Raw genomic sequence first — 8,744 nt, forward strand, 5'->3', positions numbered from 1 at the left:
GTGACGGCATGGGCCGCGGCCGAGGAAGGAGGAAGTGGATGTAAAGGTGAGTATATTATCCTCTGTAATAAGGTAAGTAAAGAAAAAAAAAGAAAAACGGGAATATCCAATTCTTGCTCAGGTAAGGATAAGGAAGCGGATGCCATAAAATCTAAAGGCATGATTTTGTGGCCGGAACTCTGCTTTAACTGCAATGGCGGCGGCAGCACCTGACAGCCAATGGAAACATTGGCTGCTGTGCCGACTTCGCTGGACTCCAGGACAGGTACGTGTCCTAAAAATAAATGTCAGCAGCTACAGTATGTGTACAGTATGTGTAGCTGCTGACTTTTTATTTTTGGAGGGGGTAGAGGAGGAGGCGGAACTCCGCTTTAATGCATTCCATGCATTATGTAGCACTGCCCCCTTGAGGGCTGCTGGATTTTCACACTTTTAGGTCCCTCTGGGTTACCGGTAGCAACTGCATGCAGAATCTTAACACTCTACTTTCTTGGCTCAGTCAATGAACAGTCCAGGGTTTGTTGTTTTATTTAATATTGGGATGGGAGAAGGGATGAGTGGGATACTCCAACAATCAAACTATTCACAATGCTGAGGACTTCTATCAGAGAATGAGGCAAGACCGCAGCTTCATCCTGCCACTAGATGAATCTGAGGTTATGTTCCTTTAGTACTTATCTTCTGGGCACACACCTAGTACCCCCTTTCTATCCACCAGCTGATACCCGTCCACTGACTACTCTACTCCAGAGTGGCCCCTTCCTGGTCAGGCCCTTAGGCCACGATCCTCTATACTCACGATACTGCTTTCCAGACTCTCCAGTGCCTCAACTCCATCCGTCAGCTCTCCTGGACCTCTGGGTTCAGCTCCACACTTCTGGCTCACCAGGCTGACTGCCTGTGACCATACACCAACCACTGCAAAAGAGGAGGCAGCCGCCACCCTCCTTTCCGGGACTCTGCTCACCAGCCAAAGACCTTGAGCACATGTGCTCCTAGCCTTTTATACTACACCCCACAATGCACCGAGACAACAGTCTGTGCCAATCCCTGGGGCCGTTTCAAAGCCTGTGTGCCCATTGGTCAGGTTTCCTCCACTGTGCAATGTGCCTCCCCATTTAACCAGTGGGGACACCCCCTCAGACCACATGAGTCACACACTGAGCACATTGATTAGACCTAACTCACAGATCCTGCTCCCTGTTAACCACTTAACGACCAGCCACGTAGACCTACGTCGGCTGACTTTAAGGGGTTATACCGGGATGATGCCTCTAGCTAGAGGCATCATCCCGGTACCGTTGTTTAGAGACGACGGTTGGCTTTCCGTCGGTAGTGACTCGATCGTTACCCGGGGGGGGCGGGAGGGGACAGCCCCCCCTCCCGCCGCCTTCCGTGGCTTTGCTCTGGGCTCCCGTCCCACCGGGAGCCCCGAGAACCCAGCCGGCATATCCACCGGCTGGATGGAGTCCCGATGAATGCCGGAAACGGCATCGATCGGGTCTCCGATGACATAACCCGGAGGCGGCGTCCATGACGTCACTTCCGGGTTACTGTGCTGCAAAAGGGGCAGATTTGAAAAACGGCTGTATGCAAAAACGCAGTTTTTGGCGTTTTGCATACATGGAAGTGTAGTGGAGGGGTCTAGGGTCTTTTAGACGCTCGATCCCTCCATAAAGTGTACCTGTCACTACATATTGGTGTCACAGGGGATGTTTACATTGCTTGTGACAGCAATAAAAGTGATCAGATTTTTTTTTTTTTTTTTAAAAACCTGTAATAAAGTTAAAAAAAAAGAAAAAATAAATAGAAAAAAAAAAAAAATTTAGCCGCCCCCGTCACCGTTAGCTCGCGCACAAAAAAAACGTATACGCAAGTCGAGCCGCGAATGAAATCGCTGTTCAAACCACACATGTGAGGTATCGCCAGAGCGTGGGCAATAATTTAAAAAAAAGAGCTACACTCTAACTCTAAACTGGTAACCGTTAAATAAATTTAAAGCGTCGCAGATTGAGATCTCTATTGACCGTAGTTTGTCGCCATCCCACGGGGGGGGGGGGCGCAATTTTAAACCGTAACATGTTGGGTATCTATTTACTCGGCGTGACATCATCTTTCACAATATACAAAAAAATGGGCTAACTTTACTGTTTAGTATTTTTTAAATGCAGTGAAATGTGATTTTTCAAATTTTTTCCAAAAAAATGGCGTTTTAAAGACCGCTGCGCAAATATCGTGTGACAAAAAATTTTGCAATGACCGTCATTTTATTCTCCAGAGTCTTTGCTAAAAAAAATATATATAATGTTTGGGGGTTCTAAGTAGTTTTCTAGGAAAAAATACTGGTTTTAACTTGTGAACAAAAAGTGTCCGAAATAGGGCTGGGGGTAAAGTGGTTAAGCAGAGAGAATATAGACTTTACCTGCTGCTCCTCTGATAGGCAGCTAGAGCCAAAAACTATACTCACCCTCTAAAACCTACCAAGGAGGGTACTACACTCACCCCCGGCCAAACGAGCCCTGTCCTCACTGGCTCTGGGGCAGCCGCCCCCTACAAAAATTCTTCCTAGAAACATTTCCTAAAGGAGTATCACACAAAACTGGAAAAGGGAAAAAGGGAAATAACAAATGTACATAGAAATAAATTATGTCGAAAAATATATATTCACTGTACAGATATTCACAAGGACTATTTATACACAACAGGCGCATTAACTTAATGCACCCCCCACCAAACAAAAAATCTGTTTGAGTAGGTGAAACATATCATCCTAACTGACTAATTTGAACACAATATTTACAATGCAAACAATGGAGGGCCTAGGCAGACCGGGATATCCAGTGCAAGCCTGCAAAGGAAAGAAAACAAAGTTAAAGCGGAGTTCCACCCAAAAGTGGAACTTCCGCTTTAGGGAGTCCTGACCCCCCGACATGCCACGTTTGGCATGTCATTTTTTGGGGGGGGGAGCGGGTACCTAGTTTTGACAGGTACCCGCTCCCACTTCCGCTCGGAGCGCCGCGGCGCCCTGAGCGGAAGTTCTCCTCTCCCCCTCCCTCCCTGCAATCTTCTGGGACACGTCAGAGGTCCCAGAAGATTGCCGGCCAATCACGGCGCGCAGCGCGACTCGCGCATGCGCAGTGGGTACCCGGCTGTGAAGCCGCAAACTGTAACAGCCGGGTGCCCACAGCAGTGATGCCGGCGCCGAGGGAGAGGATCGAGGCTTCCGGCGGCCGCATCGCTGGACCGTTGGACAGGTGAGTAAATGGCTGGAACTCCGCTTTAAGCACATTATAAACATTACTACATACACCGGCGAAACTGCCTTCTCCTCAGAGGTGACCTTCTCACCCAAAAGTCCCTAACTATACGTTCTGGTAGACAACACTTCCGACATTCTTGACTCGGCGTTCAGCTGTTACTCCTGGACAGGTGACAACCAAACCATATCAAGCTAACTATCTACCTTCCTGGGTCACAATTCGTGACTGAAATAGACACAGTCCCTTTAGCACCCGGGCACTGACTCTTCTCTATTTCAGTCAAGCCCACAAGTTCATAAACACATGCGGAGTCAATCCGACTGATGCTCACAGTGTTCCTCCCACCTGTAGCACCAAGGCACCAAGCCTCTCTCCTGGCCTCTATCTCCAGCATTATCTTCCTAGGAGCATAAGGATAGTCGTATCCATATTCCAAGGCCACCTTCCTTTGTATCAGCCATTGCAGTCTGGAGAACCTGGGGAGGGTTTGCCTGTTGCCTCTCCCAGGTGGGGAATACAGGGTCTCCTTTCTTGTGATGAGGGAGGCATAGGCCTCGCTTTGTTCCCGAGCCCGGGTGTAGGTTGGAGGTGGGGATAGGTCTGGGACCCGTCTAGTGTAGGCCTCACAGAACCCCAGATTCTTGGCACACTGACCACGCTCCACCGAATTCCTTGTCTCCTCATCAGGAATGCTAGGACTGGCTGAACTGCTTCGTTCATCCATTTCCCAGTCCCACTCTGTCTCCTCTTCCAACTTCCAGACATCAATCCCCTCCTTCAAGGATCCACAGCGATGTTGGAAGCTAGAAGACCCCATGTCAATGGCCCGGCCTCACTGCTCACACTCACAGTCTTTCCCACCGTAGGCTATCAAATCCCCTCTGACATTGTTTGAATGGTGCTGGTGTCTGTCACTGCAGTCTTCCATGCATCAGGTGGCCGCTCCTCTGCCCTCACTACCTGCATGCACATTGCCTCTGTAGTGTGGGTCTCCCTCACTTGGCACACTGCAGGCAGGTGCCACTGGTCCCAGCCCCAGCAGCACCCTAAGCACTCCTCTTCCTCTGCCCACAAGGATTCCCGGTTCAGAAGCTGACAGAGCATGAGTGACCCCAGTCTCCCACATCACATTCAATCTTCTGAGCTGACCTTCACTCTTCTCCGCCCGCAGCAGCAGTTAGCCACAGTGCCCGCACTGGCTTCACACTTGCAGCCACGTAGTAACATTCAGACACTGACTACATACCAGGCCCAAATGTTCCACACCAGCTCTGGTACACAACACCAGCCGTCCGTCGGGCACAAGTCGCACCCCAGTGTTCCACAGGGTCGACATCGGCATTCCAGTCCGCTCCGCAAGATCTCCGCCAACACATGGGATTGCTTCTGCGTTCCGGCTCACTCCAGCACCCGCCATCTAGCTCCTCCACACATGTGTCTCCCTCTCAGCTACAGCCGAAAGTAATCTGTAGGCTCCCTTCCTTATTCCGGATTGGCTGTTCGTGGGGGCGACTCCGCCCACAGCTCCAGTTTAGCTGATTCTCTGGCGGTGGCTCCTCCTGCTAGGCAGATTTATTCAGCGCGCGCTTTCCCACACAGTACAGTAACCTCTTCACTGCCACTCCAACTCAGCTCAGCCAGCATGAAGATCACCGTACAGCAGATTGTGCTCCTCAATCTGCATGCATCCGCCATCCTTGTCTGTACCTGGGCCTCAGTTGCACCTCCATCTCGCCAGGCCAACTGATCTCCCTTGCTATTTTGGAGAATTGTCCCGCCGTCAGGCATTGCACGGCTGACATTTCTCTTGATAGCACATGTACAGACAACACTTGCCATACTGTCTTGGAAAAGTGTCCTGCTGTCAAAGTGCACGGTCAACATTTTTCTTTACAGCATCTCCTCCAGTATCACTCTTCCCACTATTTATGAAAATTGTCCCACTGTCATAAACTGCACGGTCAACATTTTTCTCCATAGTGCATGTCCAGACATGGCCCCCGGCACACTGATTCATGTGCCCTGGGCCGCCACTTTCTCCGTCCACACTTGCACCGATCACTGTAAAGCACACAGAGCTTTAAACAGTATGATATATCTCTTCTCCTCTAACTCTCCTGCACATTTCTTGAAAGAACAGGTTACAGTTTTAACAAAAGTCCATCCGTTGCCATTGGCAACCATCACTGTGAACTTGATTCTTCATCCCACTCTCCCTAATCCCTGTAGAGCAGGCATCACTCTCCTCCTTGGCACTCCAGCACATTTCTTGAGAAAGCATGACGTTATTTTGCAAGATTTCTCGGCCGTTGCCATTAGCAACCATTGCGGTAACCCAGGACGATATGCCAGACGAGCCCCCAAATGTAGCACTACCCCTTGAGGGCTGCTGGATTTTCACACTTTTAGGTCCTCCTGGGTTACCAGTAGCAACTGCATGCAGAATCTTAACACTCTTCTTTCTTGGCTCAGTCAATGAACAGTTTAGGGGTTGTTGTTTTTGTTGTTTTATTTGATATGGAGATGGGAGAAGGGAAGAGTGGGATACTCCAACACTTGAACTATTCACAATGCTGAGGACTTCTATCTGAGAATGTGGCAAGGCCACAGCTTCATCCTGCCACTAGATCAATCTGAGGTAATGTTACTTTAGTACTTATCTTCAGGGCTCACACCTAGTTCCCCCTTTCTATCCACCAGTTGACACCCGTCCACTGACTACTCTACTCCAGAGTGGCCCCCTTCCTGGCCAGGCCCTTAGGCACAATCCTCTGTACTCACAATACTGCTTTCCAGATTCTCCATTGCCTCAACTCCTTCCTTTAGCTCTCCTGGACCTCTGGGTTCAGTTTCACACTTCTGGCTCACCAGGGTGATTGCCTGTGACCATATACCAACCACTGCAGAAGAGGAGGCAGTCGCCACCCTCCTTCCTGGACTCTGCTCACCAGTCAAAGACCTTAAGCACATATGCCCCTGGCTTTTTATACTACACCCCACACTGCACTGAGACAGCAGTCTGTTCCAATCCCTGGGGATTTATCAAAGTCTGTGTGCCCACTGGTCAGGTTTCCTCCACTGTGCAAAGTGCCTCCCCATTGGACCAGTGGGGACCCTCCCTCAGACCACATGAGTCACACACTGAGCTCATTGAGCAGACCTAACCCACAGATCTTGCTCCCTGTTAAGCAGAGAGAAAAATAGAATTTACCTGCTGCTCCTCTGATAGGCAGACAGAGCCAAAAACGATACTCACTCTCTAGCACCTACCTAGGAGGGTGCTACAATTAGGATAAAAAAACCTTCTGTGTGCAGCAGCCCCCCTAATACTTACCTGAACCCCATCTCTATCCAGCGATGTTGCAGGAATGTCCCAGCTGCCTGGGACTCTCTCTCCTCATTGGCTGAGACAGCATTGCAGCGCCATTAGCTCTTGCTGCTGTCAATCGAATACAGTGAGCCAAAGAGGAAAAAGAGGGGGTGGGGTTGGGTCACTGCTCCTTGTCTGAATGGGTGTCCCCGTAGCAAGCTGCTTGCTGTGGGGACACTCAACAGGAGGGAGGGGCCAGTAGAACAGAAGAGGGACCGGAGAAGAGGAGGATCCGGGCTGCTCTGCGCAAAACCAACTACACAGAGCAGGTATATATGACATGTTTGTTATTTTAATCCCCATAAAAACGAGACTTTACAATCACTTTAAGTGTTACATTGATCCAAGCACTGTGAACTACAGAACACCACCTCTATGGCAAGGAGCAGAGGGGAAGGGGTTCCATAGTCCTAACTCCCTTCCTGTCCTAGAGTGATAAACACTGAAAAAAAATGAGCAAGAGATGGAGTATCAGAATCAAAATACATTACTAATTCAAAATGGAAAGTTCCTCAGTTCCTCTTTAAGAGTTACAGTGTTCCCAGCTATGGGGTTCTGTAGTCCTAACTTCCTTTCTGCCTTCGGATGACAATGCTAAAAAAAAAGTGCAAAATGGGAGTAAAGTTCCTTTTTAACTGTTACATTGTTCCCAGCTCTATGTACTACAGAACACCACACCTATGTCAGACTCAGGGATGAGGGAGGGATTCTGTAGTCCTTACTCCCTCCCTGTCCTAGGGTGACAACACTGCTCCTCAATACATACAGTAAATTAGGCATTGCTACCCTAGCACAGGCACCAAGATCACTAGGTAATAATAGGGAGGTGGACTTAAAGCCTCAGTGACAACTTAACGGCTGTTCTTGTTGTAAGCGTTAAGTCCACTGCAAAAGGCTTTGCTACTCTGCGTCACACACATCTGCTTTATTTAGCGACAACTTTGGGTTGCATAGCAGTGTGCGTCTTGCAGGTGATTTTCACATCGCACAGTTGATAAAGCCTCAGTGACAACTATACATGAATTAAAATTCATCACAAAAAAAAAAAAAGATTATTTTTCTTAGAATTTCAGTAGCACAGGGATGGTGTTACCCTCCATTCATAAAGTGCAAATAAATAAAGTGCATAAATTGCATAAATAATCCAAAATTTCCAACTAAGCAAGAGTCCTTCAAAAGTCTGAAGAGTCCTTCAAAAGTCTTTGTTTATGTAGTGCCAGAGCTGGTGGTGGTGACATTGTACGGTGGTTCCTATAACTGACACCAATGACCCTGCATTAAAGGCACTGTGTATTGCTCTGGCACTACATAAACAAATTTGCAGTCGTTTGTGTCTCTGCCCCTCCCACAATGGTGACATTTCCTGCAGTAGTTTGTGTCTCTGCCCCTCCTACAATGGTGACATTTCCTGCAGTAGTTTGTGTCTCTGCCCCTCCCACAATGGTGACCTTTCCTGCAGTAGTTTGTGTCTCTGCCCCTCCCACAATGGTGACATATCCTGCAGTAGTTTGTGTCTATTGTTGGGCGAACGGTTCAGCCCCAGCAGGAGTTTGAGCTTATTATTAGCTATTCACCCCGTTCGGCGAACACCCAAATTTGCAGGGTGTTTGCTGGGTGTTCCCTGTGCTGCACAGCGCATTCTACGCAAGCTCTGCCCAATAAGGGTGCAGTATAAGCTGGTTGTAAAGGAGCGGCCGGGAAGCCGGCTACAGCGTCCTTAACAACCAATGAGCCATCAGCGGTCACTGAACTTCCCTGCTGCCAGCTGAATATAAAAAGAAATAAAATAAATAATTACTGGTAAAAAAAATAGCAAAAAAAAAAACGGTGTGGGGGCCCCCCAAACCCCCCCACAATCCATACCAGTCCCTTATCAGAGCATGCAGGCTGGGGAGTCAGATAAAGGGTGGGGGTGGGGTGGGAAAATGATGAGTGAGGGCCCCCCACCCCCTCCTGAACCATATCAGACCATATGCCCTCAACAGGCAGGGGGGCTTTGGGGCAGGGGACATGTTGAAGGGGACAAGGATCTCTTCCCCAAAATCTTGGGGTGTGGTTGTGGGGGGTCTGCGGGCATCGGAATCGGGTCTTGCCCGCCATATGTGAATGAGTAT

Source organism: Pelophylax lessonae (genome assembly GCF_965119305.1).
Source record: "Pelophylax lessonae genome assembly, chromosome: 4".
In the NCBI taxonomy this organism is placed as follows: Eukaryota; Metazoa; Chordata; class Amphibia; order Anura; family Ranidae; genus Pelophylax; species Pelophylax lessonae.